Raw genomic sequence first — 15,723 nt, 5'->3', positions numbered from 1 at the left:
TTCTTATTTTGAAGGATGTTCTTGGAAAGATTGGGTAAGGGAGAACAGCAGGAGGTTCTTTTGTAGAATTACTGTTCATACTGAGCTTAGTCTGTTGAAGAAAAGGTTGTAGTTTGTGTGGTCAGACAGCCTGATTGCTTGATTCCTGCTCAATGTTTTTACAGTCTAAGCATATGCTGTAAATAAAAGGCTGCAATAAATTGTGCTTCAGTTGTAGTAGGAATTAACTTAATGTAGAGTCAGTGGTGTGTTTTTTACAGTGATAAATGTTTCATAAGGGTTGGTGAATTTAGGGAGTTTGTCTTCAAAAGGTTATTTTAATTGTGTGTGGCTTTTATCCTCATGTTTATTGGGAATGTGCTATGCTAATCTCTTCTAATGTGCAGGTTGTGGACTATTTACTGGGCTGCACAATGATTGCTAGGCTTTATGGAGAAAGACTGCAGAACAAAAGCATATTGACCCAGCTGTTTCGATCTATCTAAGAATAAAGGGGTGCTCTAATATGTATGAGCACCTAGGCATGTAAGGCAGAGTTTTCTCACTGAAATAATCTGAAAATCTATAAATTATTTCTTTGTAACTTGGGATTCCACCAAATACTTAGTACCTGTGTGAATTAATTCTTCTCTCTCTTGCATGTTCCCATGACTGGCTTATAAGCCTTGACAGCACATATTGAAAAAAGAAAAATCTTTGGAGTCAATTGTGTAAAGGCACAGATAGATCCACAAGAGTGAGAAACTGGCCACTCAGTTCTGAGAAACACCAGATCAGAAAACGGCATATTTACCCAGTCAATCTACTTTGTTTGCTGCTACATTATCCTTTTGGGAAGAGATATCAGTTTAATCTGTGATCAAACTTGTAATCAGAAAATGGCATTAGATTAATTATGGAAATGCCATTTAATTTCCACAGTATATTAACAACTGACAACTGCATGAAGATCCCATTAATATTTACACAGTGCTGTGAGCTTTAATAACATTCTTAGGGTTAGATTAATACCTACTTTAAGATCTGGGGCTTCTGGTTCACAGGAGAGCTATGACTTTAGCCTGTAGGCTTTAAAAAAGGAAAACAGATAAATCAATTCCTGAGAAATCAAGGATGAAACTGAAAGTTGCTACATGATAAATCTTGGGTGGGGAGTGGAGGAAGGTGTCTTTGAGTTCCTGGCTTAAACACAGAGTCACATTTTTGGTTGTATAAAGCTTTGGTATTCTGAATTTTTCCAGTAATGTATGGGCATTTCAAAATGAAAATTTATTTCTTTCCCCTGTTTACTCCACTGCAGATTTTGGAGAGAATTGAAGATGTTCAAGAACTCATATTCTCTAAAGAACCTGACCTGTCAAGGGCTCTTCTTCCTGTTCAGACTATGCACCTTACTATAATAGTAGCTCATCTGGGAACAGAAGAAGAAGTGAAAAAGTAAGAATCCTGCCAAATTTAAGAGCAGCTAATTTTTCTGTAAATGTGGTAGCCTTACTGCCGCTATTGTGAATCATTGTTTTATTAGAGCCTGCACACAATTTCTCTTAAACTTTTTGATGATTTTCTGGCTTGCTTTCAGTACCTGTGGGGAAAGATCTTTACAAAAGCTCACTGTGATGCTTCAGAGATGGAAATTTTCTTATCTGCCATGGGGTGAAGAGAAAAAGCTCTGTGGCTGTAAATAGTATTACTGCTTTCTTACTGTGTTACTACCACAAATTAGCTCAACAGATGTAAGCTTCCCTGAGCTGCTGTCTTTTGAGAAACCACAGCTTTTCAGACCAGCTTTTTTATCAGCTGGAAAATGCTAGCTGTTAAGACATGTTGCATTAAGAAGAAAACAACAACAACAACAAAAAAATCTGCCTAGTTGCTTCCCAAGCTGCTCTCCTGTTGAATTGAAGCTGTGGTCTGCCACTGGGACCCTGTGGATTAAGATGGAGCTATTGACAGATGACTAAGGAAAGCTGCCCTGTGGTCAGGAAGGCTAGAATTGATAGAAAGGTCCAGAAAATAATGCCAGTCTGCTGCAGGTTTGGTTTTTTTTTTCTTTAAGCCTTATCTTACTGTACCACACTGGGAAACCTGGAGCTCCTGGACATAAGGAGGTAGAAAGGAAAGGCCCTTATGTGCCTGGGAAGGCATCATGTGGTAGAGGTGGGAACTTGATGAGAACAGTCCTTTCTCTAGAGACCCTGGCACATATCAGCATGGGAATGAAAAAACAGGCCTCAACACCATATGAGTGTCACACGGGATCTGCTTGGGTGTAAAGTAGAATGCCTAGCTGGAAAGGTGTCAAAAACCCCAATATGACTAGAAAAAACCTCTTCTGTTCATACAGGCAGCACTAGTTAAGCATAATTAAGATGCATATGGCAGGCTTGTATGTGCCTTATTTTAAAATTACCTGCTTTATTTTTTCATTCCAGAGACTTTTTTTTTTTAGGGTGTCTGAAGGGAGGGGAAAAAAAGGAGTGTTATATGGGTTAAGGAGACGTACAGTAATTCAGTATATAAAACCCTGTGGCAGTGCTGCTGACTGGGCAGGCTGATGTCCAAGAGAATAGGAAGCTATTTGAGAGCAGCAATCAAAATGAGAATCAATTGGTTAGGGAGGTGAGTGGAGCTAAGTGGTGTTAATTAAGAGTGGATGTGTGTCTGTAATGTAAAAATAATGCACATACCTAATGAAAAGCAGATCTGCCTTGCAAAATGTTTTTTATCCTGCATCTTTTACCTACCTCCATAGCTCCTTTAAATGAGGCTGTAGTTCAGTGGCTACTGCTCTGTGCTGTCATATGAAAGACTTCCTTGAGCTTAAATGTTTCTCACTTCTCAAGCTAGCAGCACTGATGATACAGCTGGCCCAGCCCCTCAAATCTCAGGTCAGGAGCTGGAGCAGAACTTTTTACATTGACATAGGACAAGAGGGAGTGGCTTCAAGCTGGAAAAAGGCAGGTTTATATTAGATACTGATAGGAAATTCTTTACTACAGTGAGGTCCCGAATAGAGAGAAGTGGTGGATGGCCCATCCCTGGCATATTCAAGCAGTCTGGATGTAGCTTTGAGTAACCTGGTCTACTCCAAGTTGTCCCTACTCATGGCAGGAAGGTTGGACTCGATTATATTTAAGGTCCCTTGCAACAGAAACCATTTGATGGGAGAAGTTGTCTTAGCAGTATTTAAATTTTGCTTAAACATTATGAACTTAAGTGAAGGGCTAGATTAGCCATACTTGTTAAGGTGGGAAAATAAAAATCTTCTGCAAGGAATCCACTCTTTCCAACTTCAGTCCTGTCCTTGCTATACTTTTGTCGTTGAGTCCCCATAAGTCTTGGAAAGAAGCTGCTCTTATGCTATTATAGCTGAAATAACTCCAATGTAGTAGTGAGGACTGTTCATAATGTTCTCTGAAGTGGCCTCTGTATGCATTGAAGAGGCTTTTCAAAGGGCGTTAGTTTGTGCTATGTGGGTTTTACTGCCTGGTTTCTTTTGGTATGTTACACAGGTCCAATATTTGTAAAGAGTGGAATGAATGCAGTCACAACTTGTTCTAGATGTAATGATAAAGGCAATGTGGCTACAGAAGGCCCAGAAACCTATGGGATGGTATCCTGCAGTCCTTAGTCATGCTGCAGTTTGTTAGGAGTATGAAGCCTTAGTAGGCTTCTGGTCAAATTTTGAAGACTGACAGGGTTCCCCTTCCTGAGACACCAGGGCAAAGAAGGGCACTTGTAAAACTTCAGCAGGTGTTAAGTAGCTGGAATTCTCGGTGTCTACAATTAGAAATTTAACCGTTATACTTTTTGTATATCTTTAAGAAAAATGTTTCATTATGAAGTATTAGTGTCTTTGCATAATTCAATTTTTGAGATTTTGGTGTGCAGCAAGGTGCCTAACTAAACTTTATTAACATGGGATGCAGAGCTAAGAACATAACCATCAATTTGAAATTTTTTGCCTAGGCTGGAATAAGAGGATATAATGGAGAAAAATACTAATTGAGCTCCATGTAGGATAATGAATTTGTTTTAGTTTAAGAATAAAATTAGCCTGTTGAAAATGACAGTGATAAAGTTTTAAACTGCATGAAACAAATGGAAGTTCAGTTTTATGCCTTTTGACTCTTCAGTAGCATATATTCATAACTTTTCTGGATTAATATTTTGAATGTTCACTAACAAAACTCACGTCTAAATACATAAACTAAGGTTGAAGTGAAAGATGTAGTTTATTTGCAGTTTTCGAACTGTTAAAAAAGAATTAACAATGAAATACAGTGTGCCTGTGATACGTTGCATAGTGTTGCAGAGTGGTCAGAATCAGGTAAATTTGCTAGTATTAAAATAAAACAATATTTCCACATGTAAAAAACATAATAACTTTCAGCATTTATATATTTATTATTTTTAAGGGCTGTTCTGGCACTGAAGCAAAGCAAAACTAAAGTGGAAGACATCTTGCAGGGTAAAAACCTTAATTTGACATTCCATGGGATTGGAGAATTTAATAACCAAGTGCTATATGTGAAAATGTTGGAGGAAGACCAGAAAATGCTTAACAGAATTGCAGGTAAGTACAATACCTTATTCTCTGTCACTTTTATAAACCAGTTTGTAGAGTCCATCAGCTCCTCTAAGCACTGGCCCAAACTGTTGTGCACAGCTGTGATGTGCTGCCTTTCCTCTCACCTCCTCTCTTTCTTAATTGTTAAATATGAAGCCATCAACTGGGTTCCTGCAAAGCAGTAGGCCTGAAATATGTTGTCTGTACTAATATGGAACAGGTGAGATGCACAGACATTCATGTGAAGATCACATAGGCTAACTTAACCTGCTCTGCAGCTGGAATCTCACAGGCCTGAGGTGTGTACAGTGTTCAAAGTGGCACCTCTAGCTGAGGCTGTGCTCATTCTATTATCTGAAAGCCTATTAAGTGTTGGCTCCCTCTGAGTATGAAAGAACTTCCTTTAAACTGGAATATGCATGAAATTATAAGTACCTCTGGGGTGGAAGGTGACAAAAGTTAGTATTTGTCTGCATTGCATGTATAGCACCAGCAAATCAGTATTTTGCTTCCACTGTAGAAGATGAAACAGAAGTGTAAAGATAGCTTGTTCTCTGCTCCAATTTCCCAAGTCACTGAAGGGTTTATGAGATGTTCCAGATTTTTGATCTGCTTACCTGCATCTGAGTACAGTTTCAGAAGGGCTTGATACTCTCTTCTTCCTTTCTACCCAGTTTTGCTTTTAGGACCTGCTTTAGCCTGCAATGCAGAACCTAATCTGTGTCCTGGGCTTCCGTTCCAACAGAACAGAAATAATCAATATACATTATTTTTCCTTGCTATTTTCATACTAAGCAAAAAGGAAGCATAGTTCAACTAATGCTGCTCAAAGAGTCATGCAATACAAGGACACCGTACACTTCAAAGACTATTATTCTCAGAGCAGTCAGATTTTTTTTTGTTGATGCTGTTTCCAATCTCCTCTAGTTCTCAGATTTGATATTATAATTCTGCTCTCTTATTCTCCTGTTTATCTCTTAAGTAGAGTTATAATAAGACAGGGGACGCCCTTTATGAACTGCTTCTTTGCCTCAGCTATATAAAATTAGCCACTTGACTAACCATTACCTCTTGCTTGACTCTGACCTTCACTTCTCTTCTTGTTCCATCCATCCCAAAGCTAATTTTGACTCAAAACAACTGTGCTTTTCTGAGGTTGTCCCTAGATATTAGGATTACAACCTCAACAAACTTGCCCATGCACAAACTGCTTCTTCTCAAGGCTTTAACTGGAAGTTAACAAAGTAGAAGGCAGATGATGCAATTTCCTGTAAGATCATATCTGGTACATGCTGGTCTACAATATATATAGAATTCTGTGCCATTGAAATAAGGGGTTGGTTGATTCTTTTAATGCCTGATTTGACTGTTTTGACAGCACTGCCTTGGCTCTTTCCTCTCTCCTGAAAGATACAGAAATGGGTACCTCACTCCTCATCTGGAAGGAACTGGTTTTCCCTGGACTCATTGTCTTGCTTAACTCAGAATTTTGTTCCCAATGAGTCATACCATACAAGGTCGATCTTTATCATGCTGTTTCATCACCATCATAAGTGTTTAGTTTTGGTTCTGCAGAATGCGTGCTATGATGCTCTTTAAATATCATCTTGGACCTGCATTAGCTCTAAAAGCCATTGCAATAGTGGGTGGCAGATCCTTCATGTTCTCTGCCTGGGTAACATGCATCTTCAGGGTTTAGGGAACCTAATATCTAGCTTTTGATCTGAACCCCTTAATTAGATAGAGAAGAAAAATTTTGATTGCAAGCCCTGGGAATATTCTGCCAGTACTTGTGTTTTTAATGCAATATGATTGTTCACTGATTGCCTGAAATAATTCCTTGACTGGGAGACAAGCTGCCAGTTTTCAAGCTGTTAATGCTGTTAACAATGATTTTGCTATTCAGAGAGTTGTAGCTTCCAGTGTTGTTCTATTCTGCATAACTTCTGACCATTTCTATAACTTAATGAGTCTGGGAATTATGCAAATGTGTATCAAAGCTTATCCTTTCAATGACATCTCCAAAGAGATGGGTTTTATCTCCCCTTCTCTCAGTAAAGCAATTGAATTAATTATTATACAATAAATAGGGATTTTTTTCCTTACCTTTTAGTCAATGTTTTTTGGTTGTCATGAGCTAGGTGCAAAGTTTAAATGTTGTCTTTTTGAGCGGCATGATGGGCCAATTATTTGGCTGGCAAAGGTCAAGATACTCCTATCAGCTGTCTCTGCCTCATCATGCCCTTATTGATGGTTTGTCAGCAAGTTTAAGAATTCTGCCTGCTCTAATTAAGTCTTTTAGCCTCTGAAGTATTCCTGATATTGTCCAGGTGACTGGCCCTCCATCTGCTTTTGATACTACATCATGGACTTCACTTTCAAAGTGGAGTTAACCTATCTCTAGATCAATTGACTGCAATTAATTGGAAATTTCTGGGTGCTACTGGGTTTATCTTGCTGCTAGTGACCTCATCCACTTTGGAGAAAAGATACTGCTTAAGATGTCTTGGAACATGTGTAGGATATTTTTCATATGAGCTAGAGAAGACAGTGGCTGGAAAATTGAGAGCCAACCTGGCATGGACAGTGCACACCATCCAGGAGCCTTGTTCCTATACTGATTCTTGAAGATGATTGCTGGCCTTGGTCTTTCTTCCATCATCTGGTTTTCTGATGAAGTTCTGATCCCTTCCTGCTGTTCTGGAGGCTGGATGGTAACCAAGAGGAGATGCTGATTTCAGATTTTCTTTCTTAGGTTAATATCTACCTGGTTTCTTTTTATGCAGCTTGGGGAGGTTGCATGCTGGACAGTGCCTGGGGAAGGGCTACTTTTTCTAGAAGAAGCTTAGACACTCTTCTGCTGTGTTTTTTCTATGGGGCTTGCTGTGCTTTGATCAACTGACATGGGAATAAAAAGACTTAATATGCAGAAATTCTTCATGTTAATGTGTTCTATTTGACAAAGTACCAGGGGCATTTTAGGGGTGGTTTGATACCTAACCATAATCACCTAGGACAATTTTCAGATGTCCTAAAGTATTTGAGCACTCACACCAGACCTACAGCCGGACTGTAACTTCTGCAGCAGCAGCTGGAGGCCAGGTGGACATCCTGTAAGGCACCTCAAAGGACATTAGATGCTTGTTTGGACAACTGGATCCTATTCTCTGTGTATTCCAGATGGAAAATATAAAAAGCTGTTGCCTTGGCAAAGTGATCAGACAGCCCCAGCTGCTGTTCCTTCATAAATACTCTGAGAAGAAACATTTTAAACTATTAATTAGCTAAACTCCAAGCCAGAGACCTGGCCTTGATACAAATGCATATACAAATTAGTGAGCACGCATGTAGTTAGACTTCCTGATAGGTGGAAAAAGAAAATGGAAGTAGGGGGATTTCAAAAGAGGCACTCATCTGGTATGTAATATGCTATTTTTTACACAGTTTCAGCATTGACCCTCCTTCTTTCAGTGCTTAAGCAATTGAGCAGTAACAAAAATAGGCCTCAAGATGGGAGGATCTGACTGAAAGAGCTATGAAATCTGCAGGTTTCCATTTTAAAATGCTGATTTTTCTTTTTTAACCCTCTTCTCACCCCCTCCCTCCGTCCCTCCCCCCCCCTCCCCCCCCATTTTATCTGTTTTATACAATCAAGATATAAATATCTCTGTCAATGAGAAAAAATTCTGGGGAGTACTTCAGGCTTAGCCAAGGCTTTAACTGTAATTTTGGAATTACTTCTCACGGGAATTACCAGTCTCAGGTTTCTCACTGTTTAAGTACAACTGCTGAACAAAACACCTATTTTTACCTGACTTGTAGGGATTTGCCTTATGCAAACCTTACGTTGCTATACACTTCTTGCATTGCTGTTTGCAGTAACTGGGGAGAAATTTTCTGCCACAGACCCTAGCTATGGCCACTGGTGGTGGCTGGATCTTGTTCCTGGCAGGGCTGCCATGGGCATGTGCTTTCTCGAGCTCACCATTGATAGGGGATTTGTGAATTCTGAAGGAACTGCGTTGCGAACACGAACACAGAAGTTTGGATCCAGTCTCAGGTTTACAACTTATGTCCTTATATCATGCAGAACTTTGGTTTTGAGTACTTTTCTCAAATTTTTCTGTTCCTGTGATAGTGTAACAACTGGTTACCTGGGGTATGTTTTAACTGTCTTGCTTAAGACAGGGATAGTGGCTTTTTGTCTAACCTCCCTGTAAATATTTTTCCCTACCTCCCCACTACTACTCATTTCTTGCTTATATTATCTTTTTCTAGAAGCTGTGGAAGAATGCTTTATTGAAATGAATCTAGACATCTCAGGAAGTAAGGACTTCAAACCACATCTAACTTTCCTGAAGCTCTCTAAAGCATCAAGGTTGAGAAGAAGGGTAAGTAACAGGGTGAAAGAATATTTTTCCTGGAATCAGTTCTAGTGATTAATTTTCCTTCAATGAAATCCTTGGGATTGCAACCAGAGAACAACATAACTTCTCTTATTTAACAAAGCTTGTATATAGCTGGTCAACACAGTTGTATTTGTTCATAACTGACTGGAAGAAATGAGATCTGTTGTTAGTACTCTGTATGGCTCCCTTGTAGAGTATAGACTGCTTCCCTTCCATTATGGCTGGTCAAATCTGCACAAAAACAATGTCAAGCTGTTTCCATAGGGCAGGATGGCTTCTGAGCAATATTTGTCTTCTGACTAATATTTACCTCAGAACAAGATTAATGTCATGTTGGAAGTCAGGCTGGTGCCTTGATTTATACTAGAAATGTGCGATGTGCTTTCCTAACCTTTACTGCAGCATTGTATGGGATTTATCACGAACAATTAAAGTAAAAACCAACTCTGATTAGATTGCTCCTTTCCCAGTGGAATACTGTCCAGCTTGTTTCCAGGAATAATACTTGTATTTATGAGGTCAATATATTGCAAACCTGAAACACTAGAGGAGCGTGCAGAAAGGAAAACAGAAAAAGCTATAATAGCTGAAGAAAATGACCTTGTTCAAGTACTTTGTATTGACTTGATATTAGCCTTTTGTATACATGATAAAATCAAAGTTGGCTAGGACTGATAGTTCTGTGCTGGAGGCTCTTTCTTTTATATGGCCCGTAGGGATTTTCATGAGCAGAGGCATCTGCAATGTCTAATGCAAAAGAAACTATACAGTAGGCATGTAGGAATTACTGTTGACTCTTGGCTGGAGTATTTTCACACTTCCTCTTACTATAAAATTTAAAATGAAAAAATAAATTGTAATTTCCTGCATGCTCTCCTCTTTTGATCTCTAGCACTAAATATAGCTTAATCTTGCATAACATGATTTATGTATGCCGTCTCATTGTGTACGTATATATAAATATGCAAGTGTATACATCTTTGAATGTTAGAATATCAAGTGGTATGCCCAGAAGTGGGTGCAGTATTCCTGGTGTGACCTCACCAGTGCTGAACCGAGGGGAATTATCTCTGTCAGTCTGCTGGCAACATTCCTCCTAATGCAGCCCAGGATACCACTGACTGCCTTTGTTGCAAGTCACACAACTGGCTCATGGTCAACCTGGTGTCCACCAGGACCTCTAGGTCCTTTTCCTGCAAAACTCCACAGTCAGCTGTCAGGCTGTACTCATGCCTGGGTTCATTCCTCCCCTATGGCTGACCTTTGTGCATCTTGTTCAGCCTGATGAAGTTCCCATCAGTCCATTTCCCCATTCTATTGAGATGCCTCTGGTTGGCAGTACCCTCTAGTGAATCAGGCATTTCTCTCAGTTTGTTATTAGTGAGGTTGCGGAGGGTACACTCTGCCCCAATATCTAGATCATTAATGAAGATGCTAAACAGTTCTGGACCCTGTACTGGCCCCATGTGTATATCTCTAGTTACCAGCCTCCAACTAGACTTTGTGGCACCAATCACCGCCGTAGGGAACTGGCTGTTCAGCCAATTTTCAATCCACCTCACTGTTCAGCCAGCTAATAATTCATCAGCCTTCTCTATGCAGATCTCACAGGAAACGGTGTCAAAAAATTTCCTGGAAATCAGCTAGACAATAGTCTCTGCTCGTCCCTTGTTTACCAAGCATTACTTGTTTCTGTGCAAATTTGTTTTCACAATAAAACTATTGCCCCTAAAATATTATTTTGCAGATCAGGACTGTGAAACTGGAGTAAGGGCCGTTTGCTGAGTTGATTATTAGGGGAATGTGAGCTCTGTAAGTCCATGTACAAATCTCCCTGAGGTTAGTAAGGCTTAACCCTAGACATAAGACATAACCTCAAAGACCATTCACTGTCCACTTACTGAATTTCTTTCAAAATATAGTACAAGTAAAAAGGAGGAAAAAACTTACTTTTATAGTATCCCATTCCTAAATAGTGCAGAAGAGAAATCAGCCTTCCTAAACACTAGAAAATGCCAAAGTATGAATAAGACAAAATATCACTTAAGTTATTATGATGCCATCTACTGGCTGTAATTACTTTCTTTATACCATAAATAACTGTTTCCGCATAGAAAGGGTGCTGTTCACACAGTTCAAGTGCTTCTTATATGAAGCTTAAGAGGTAATTGCTAAGGCAGTTTATATTTTCTATCTCAAGCCTACTTTGTTAATGAGAGATGTGTGATGATACTGGTGGGTTCTCATTTGTGGGGAAAGAAGAGCTGGTTCTCTTTAAAACAGATACAATTGTAAACTTTCACCTTGAGAAGTTGTGCATCTTTGGCTTTGGTTGTGTGTCTAAATATCTCAAGAGGCTGGAGAAATCTTGGATTGTGTGCTTTTTATTCAGAATAGCTACCAAAGGAGCAGTATGTGCTGCTTGGAAATCAGGTTCAAAATAGGAAGTGTGACCCTGGCATAAATAAACATGGGTTCTTCAGGTGTTTTGATCTCTGCCTTTCCAATGAGCCAAAAGGGAACAGTTCACCTCTTAAGAGAATCTACTTCATTGCTTTGTAGTAAGAGCCTTTTCCAGGCAGAGAACCTTTGCAGTGTGGGCTGTTAGCCTTTAGTGCTGGCATTGCCTGACCTCACCTTTACTGGACCAAAGTGGTGGATCAAGTGCCACTGTGCTAAAGTGGAAATTGTTTGTTTGCTCCCTTTAATGCTGCTTTAAGTAGATTCACTTGGTGAAAATAGCAGGTGTGAAAATAGCTACCCTGGGTTGTGAGAGAGCATACTTGTTATTTAACAGGAATTAACAAGTCACATACTTGTATTAAAATATTTGGTGCTTTTTAATGGAAGGGCAGTCCTAATCCTGCCCTCTTCTGGCTGCTTGATAAGTTATCTTCAATGATGTGACCTTACTCAAGTTTCCATTATCCTCCTGAATTACCCAGAAAACAGCCCATGCGCGGTGTGTTTCTGCATTTCAGCAGAACTTGAACCTCATGGCATTTAGGTGACATGTAGCTCCCAGCTCCTGAGCAGCCTCCCTCTGACGGACACATAAGTATCTCTGGGGCACAGAAAGTGTGCTGTTGGTTTATTTAAACTTTCAAGTGCCTAATGGTTTGATGTATTTGGTTGTGAAGCTATTTATATCTATTTATATCCAGGTGACTCTGACTGTCCTCTCACAACCTCCATGCTGTGAACTGTACATATCCACCTGCTAATAAGTCTGTCATTATGAGGAAGGAATCTTGTAAAAATGCTTTGTTTTTCTTCTTCCCCTGGTGTTTAGGAGCAGGGCTGAACAAGCTGATTGAGAATTCTTTGAGGCAATGTGCCGCAAGGAGCTTCTTGGAGCCTTGTTAGCTCACATACTCATTAGGTTAGGAGAAGGTGGAGACTATTCTCTGTTGCTTAATGGTTCATCTGTCCTTCATTACATCTCCATATGTACCTCTAGCATATGTGGTTTTCTATAGGCTAAATGCTTTGTGGGAGCCCCTTGGATAAATTGGAAGCCTGTTGTTGTCAGAATTAAAAGCCTGGGAACCATGGAATTGTTGGGTTTGTCACCCATCCCCAGTGACACCTGTACAGGGCAGCTAGTGCTGCTATGCCCAAACTTATTGAGGGGGAGAAGAGCAAACAAATCTCTGAGGAGCTGCTGATTTTTGGTCTTGACAGTCATATTGCAATGATTTCTAAGCATGTGCTTTGGTTATGGCAATAGAAGAAACCTTTCTTAGTCTGAAAAGAATGTGTCAGTGTTTAAAAATGCATCTCTAGGAGTGTACCCTTTCAGTTGTGTGCTGTGACTGTTGTAGCATTTAGCCATTGAGATACTGACAGTGCTTGGTAGCTATCTAACAGCTGCTGAGGTTTTCTTTTTCTTTTCTGGCTTGCTGAAATAAGCTTGTTTTCCCAGTTAGTCACAGAGTTAAATTTCTTTTGAGCATTACTTTGCTTACAGGAATGAAGGTGCATGAGCTTTATTTCTAACCTGTCTTTAGCACACAATTTAGTTACTGTTGTGGAAAGTGAGCACCAAGGAGAAGGGTTAACTTTTCAGTCTGTAAAGACAGCTTTAAGATGGACCTGAGTAAGGTAAACTCTAAGTGAAATCAAGCAATTCCTTCTAAAGGCAATTCAGAATAATTATATATATGGTGGCTGTGAACTTGCCTGAAGTATCTAAAATTAGGTGGATGCATTTAAATAACAGTAGGTTAAATTTATCTGAATTTGTATCTTTGGCATGTTTCTTATTCTTGAGGAGGGTGGGGTAGATGGAGGATTGGGTAAAAGCCAAGCTTTCTATAACTTTAATTTGTAATGGTTGGCTTTTCTCAGTTTCAACCTAAATACTACCATGAAGTTGATGCTGTTGTCCTAATCAGGGGTGAAGTGGGCGGGGGGGGGGGGGGGGTGTTTTCTTTGCTGGTTTTTGTTAAAATAATACTTGATACACCTTCTTAAAGTGCCTCTGTATTTGTGCACATATATTATACTCATGTCATATTGCTCTTTCAATAAATAGGGCTTCAGGAAAATTAGTACGGCTCTGTATAAGGAATATGAAGACAGCCACTTTGGCACAGAGGTCTTCCATCAAATTGATCTCTGTGCCATGCATAAGAAGAAGCAGGAATCTGGTTACTATTACTGTGAGTGCTCAATCAATGTGGGCTCCGGTAGTAAGGAAGAGAGTAAAGAGCAAGAAATGCAGACAGAAGATGTGAGAGAAACAAGCAGTGAAGACCTCCCAAACAATGTAGTGAAGGCTGAAATAGGAGCAACTTCTGCAAGCTGTAAGCTTGCCTCAACAGCAGTAGCTGATGATAAACCATCTGAAAATGCTGCTGAGGAGGCCTCAATTGCAATTAAAGAAAAAGAAATGAATGAGGCAAAGGGACAGCCTGAAGCTGCAGATGGGACTTCTACAGCTGGAGATATCTGCGCAGTACTTGATCTGCTGCCAGCAAGTTCAGATGTGTTGAAAAGCTTGGAAATGGAGCAAGAAAAAGCAAAGATAACAGATGGTAGTTTGCAAAAAAACTGAAGCAACAGAATATGCTGAACCTGGTCAGACAAGTTTGGGATAAAGTTGTTGCAGTCCTTGGTGAACTTGGTGAGGGTGAAGAAGGCAAACAGGTACAGTGGGGCTGAGGTCAGAGGGATGGGTACAGTGAATTCATTTTTGTCAGGAAATGGTTTTGTTCAAAGATTGATGAAAAAAAGTAGAGCAAAATCTGAGGGGAGCACCACTGAATATTGTGATGGTGAAATGCCTAGCTCAAAACCTATACCATCAGTGTGTGTGAGCATTGACACACACTGTGTCAATGATACAGTGCAGTGTGTCTACTGCAAAGCAAGTGAGCTGTGGCTTAGAGAATCAGACTCTTCACCAGTCACAAACATTGCTGCCAGACACCTTCGGTGCCCAAATGCACACTGCTACCTTGGCTGAGCTTCCTTCTGCCCTGCTTCACCCCCTGCCCTGGGCTTGCACCCTCAGCTTTTCTCCTTTGCCTGCCTACCTTCTCCTCTCTGATTCCTGCCTAAAGACATCTCTTCTTGCTTAATCCCTACAGCTGCTCTCATTTGTGACTCCAAGCCGTGATTGCAACACGGTCATTCATTGCATGTCTGTAACAGGTAGATGGTGTTAGTTGTTAACACACTATTGTGAAGTATGTGCTTTCCTTTGACCTAGTAGCTACTTAATGAGAAAACTATTTTGCCCGACTTAAGGAAATAGCGTTTTTGGAGGAAAATGAGGTATAACACTAAATACTTTTTGTTTTCCTCTTCCTCTCCTTTTCTTTATCTAACGAATTGTCTTTATAAAATGCCCTGAGTGGGATACAAGAGTGCTTTTCTAAAGCGAAGTTTTGGCTGGGGCTGATGCTTCCTGGCTTTGCCCTTTGCTGGCCGAGCCCGAGCAGAGCTGTGCCCGGCCCGGGGGATGGTTCCCGGCGGAGCAGCGGCACCAGCAGATGGCACCGCTGCAGAGCCAGATGCGGTCCGGAACGGCCCGGCCGCTTCCCGGCCCCGCTCAGCCACGGCCGGTCGGGCGCCTGTAAAAACGTCCTTCTTCCCTTATCAGCTCTAATTTGCCCTTTGAACCTTTGAAAAGGGATACTTTGCATTTCAACAGCTCTTTTTTTTTTTTTTTTTTTTCTGTTGGGGAAAATTGTGCAGTTCAAAAAGTGTGTGTTCAAGAAGTAGCTTCACTTCCACACACGCAAAGTGTAGTAGCATCAAGCATACGGTATTTTGCTTCCTTATGAGGTGTGTGTGCATACACGTTTAGGCAGAATGACCAGGATGAACTCTGTTAAATTAACATCAGACTGGTTTAAAACTTGTTACCAAACTTTTGGAAAAAAAAAAAAAAAAAAGGCTGTATCTGCACAACTTTCACAGGGAGTGGAGGAAAACAACCCTCCTCAGCCAGCCACTGTGCAGGAGGAAAGGAAAGGCTCTGCATTTAATGAACCTGCTTTGTACTCACACTGGGGTCTCTCAGATCCCTTGTATTGCAGTGCTTGGCAGAGCGTTTATTTTTGTGTCCCTCCACTGAAGGTTGTGGACTTTGAAAAGGCTGTCCCCAAATGGTCTTCTAAATGCAAATTGTGGAGTAACTATTCCCAGCTCTTCTGGGGTCTTCAAAAGGCATCTAAATTGTTAGAGGAAGCCTACAAGTTTATTTTGGGGTACTTTAAGAGTGACACCTCAGGG

General features: G+C 40.4%; 1 long non-coding RNA gene across 1 annotated transcript; it reads left to right on the top strand.

Moving 5' to 3' along the window:
* The first annotated feature begins 1,298 nt into the window (after positions 1–1,298).
* LOC140682529 (uncharacterized) lies at positions 1,299–9,554 on the top strand. Its single transcript, XR_012054365.1, has 3 exons — positions 1,299–1,437; positions 4,419–4,576; positions 8,849–9,554. It is a non-coding gene; the product is annotated as an uncharacterized lncRNA (long non-coding RNA).
* The last annotated feature ends 6,169 nt before the right edge of the window (positions 9,555–15,723 follow it).

The sequence above is a fragment of the Taeniopygia guttata genome, chromosome 2, assembly GCF_048771995.1.
Source record: "Taeniopygia guttata chromosome 2, bTaeGut7.mat, whole genome shotgun sequence".
NCBI classification, from domain to species: domain Eukaryota; kingdom Metazoa; phylum Chordata; class Aves; order Passeriformes; family Estrildidae; genus Taeniopygia; species Taeniopygia guttata.
This window is presented reverse-complemented; position numbering and strand designations above follow the sequence as displayed.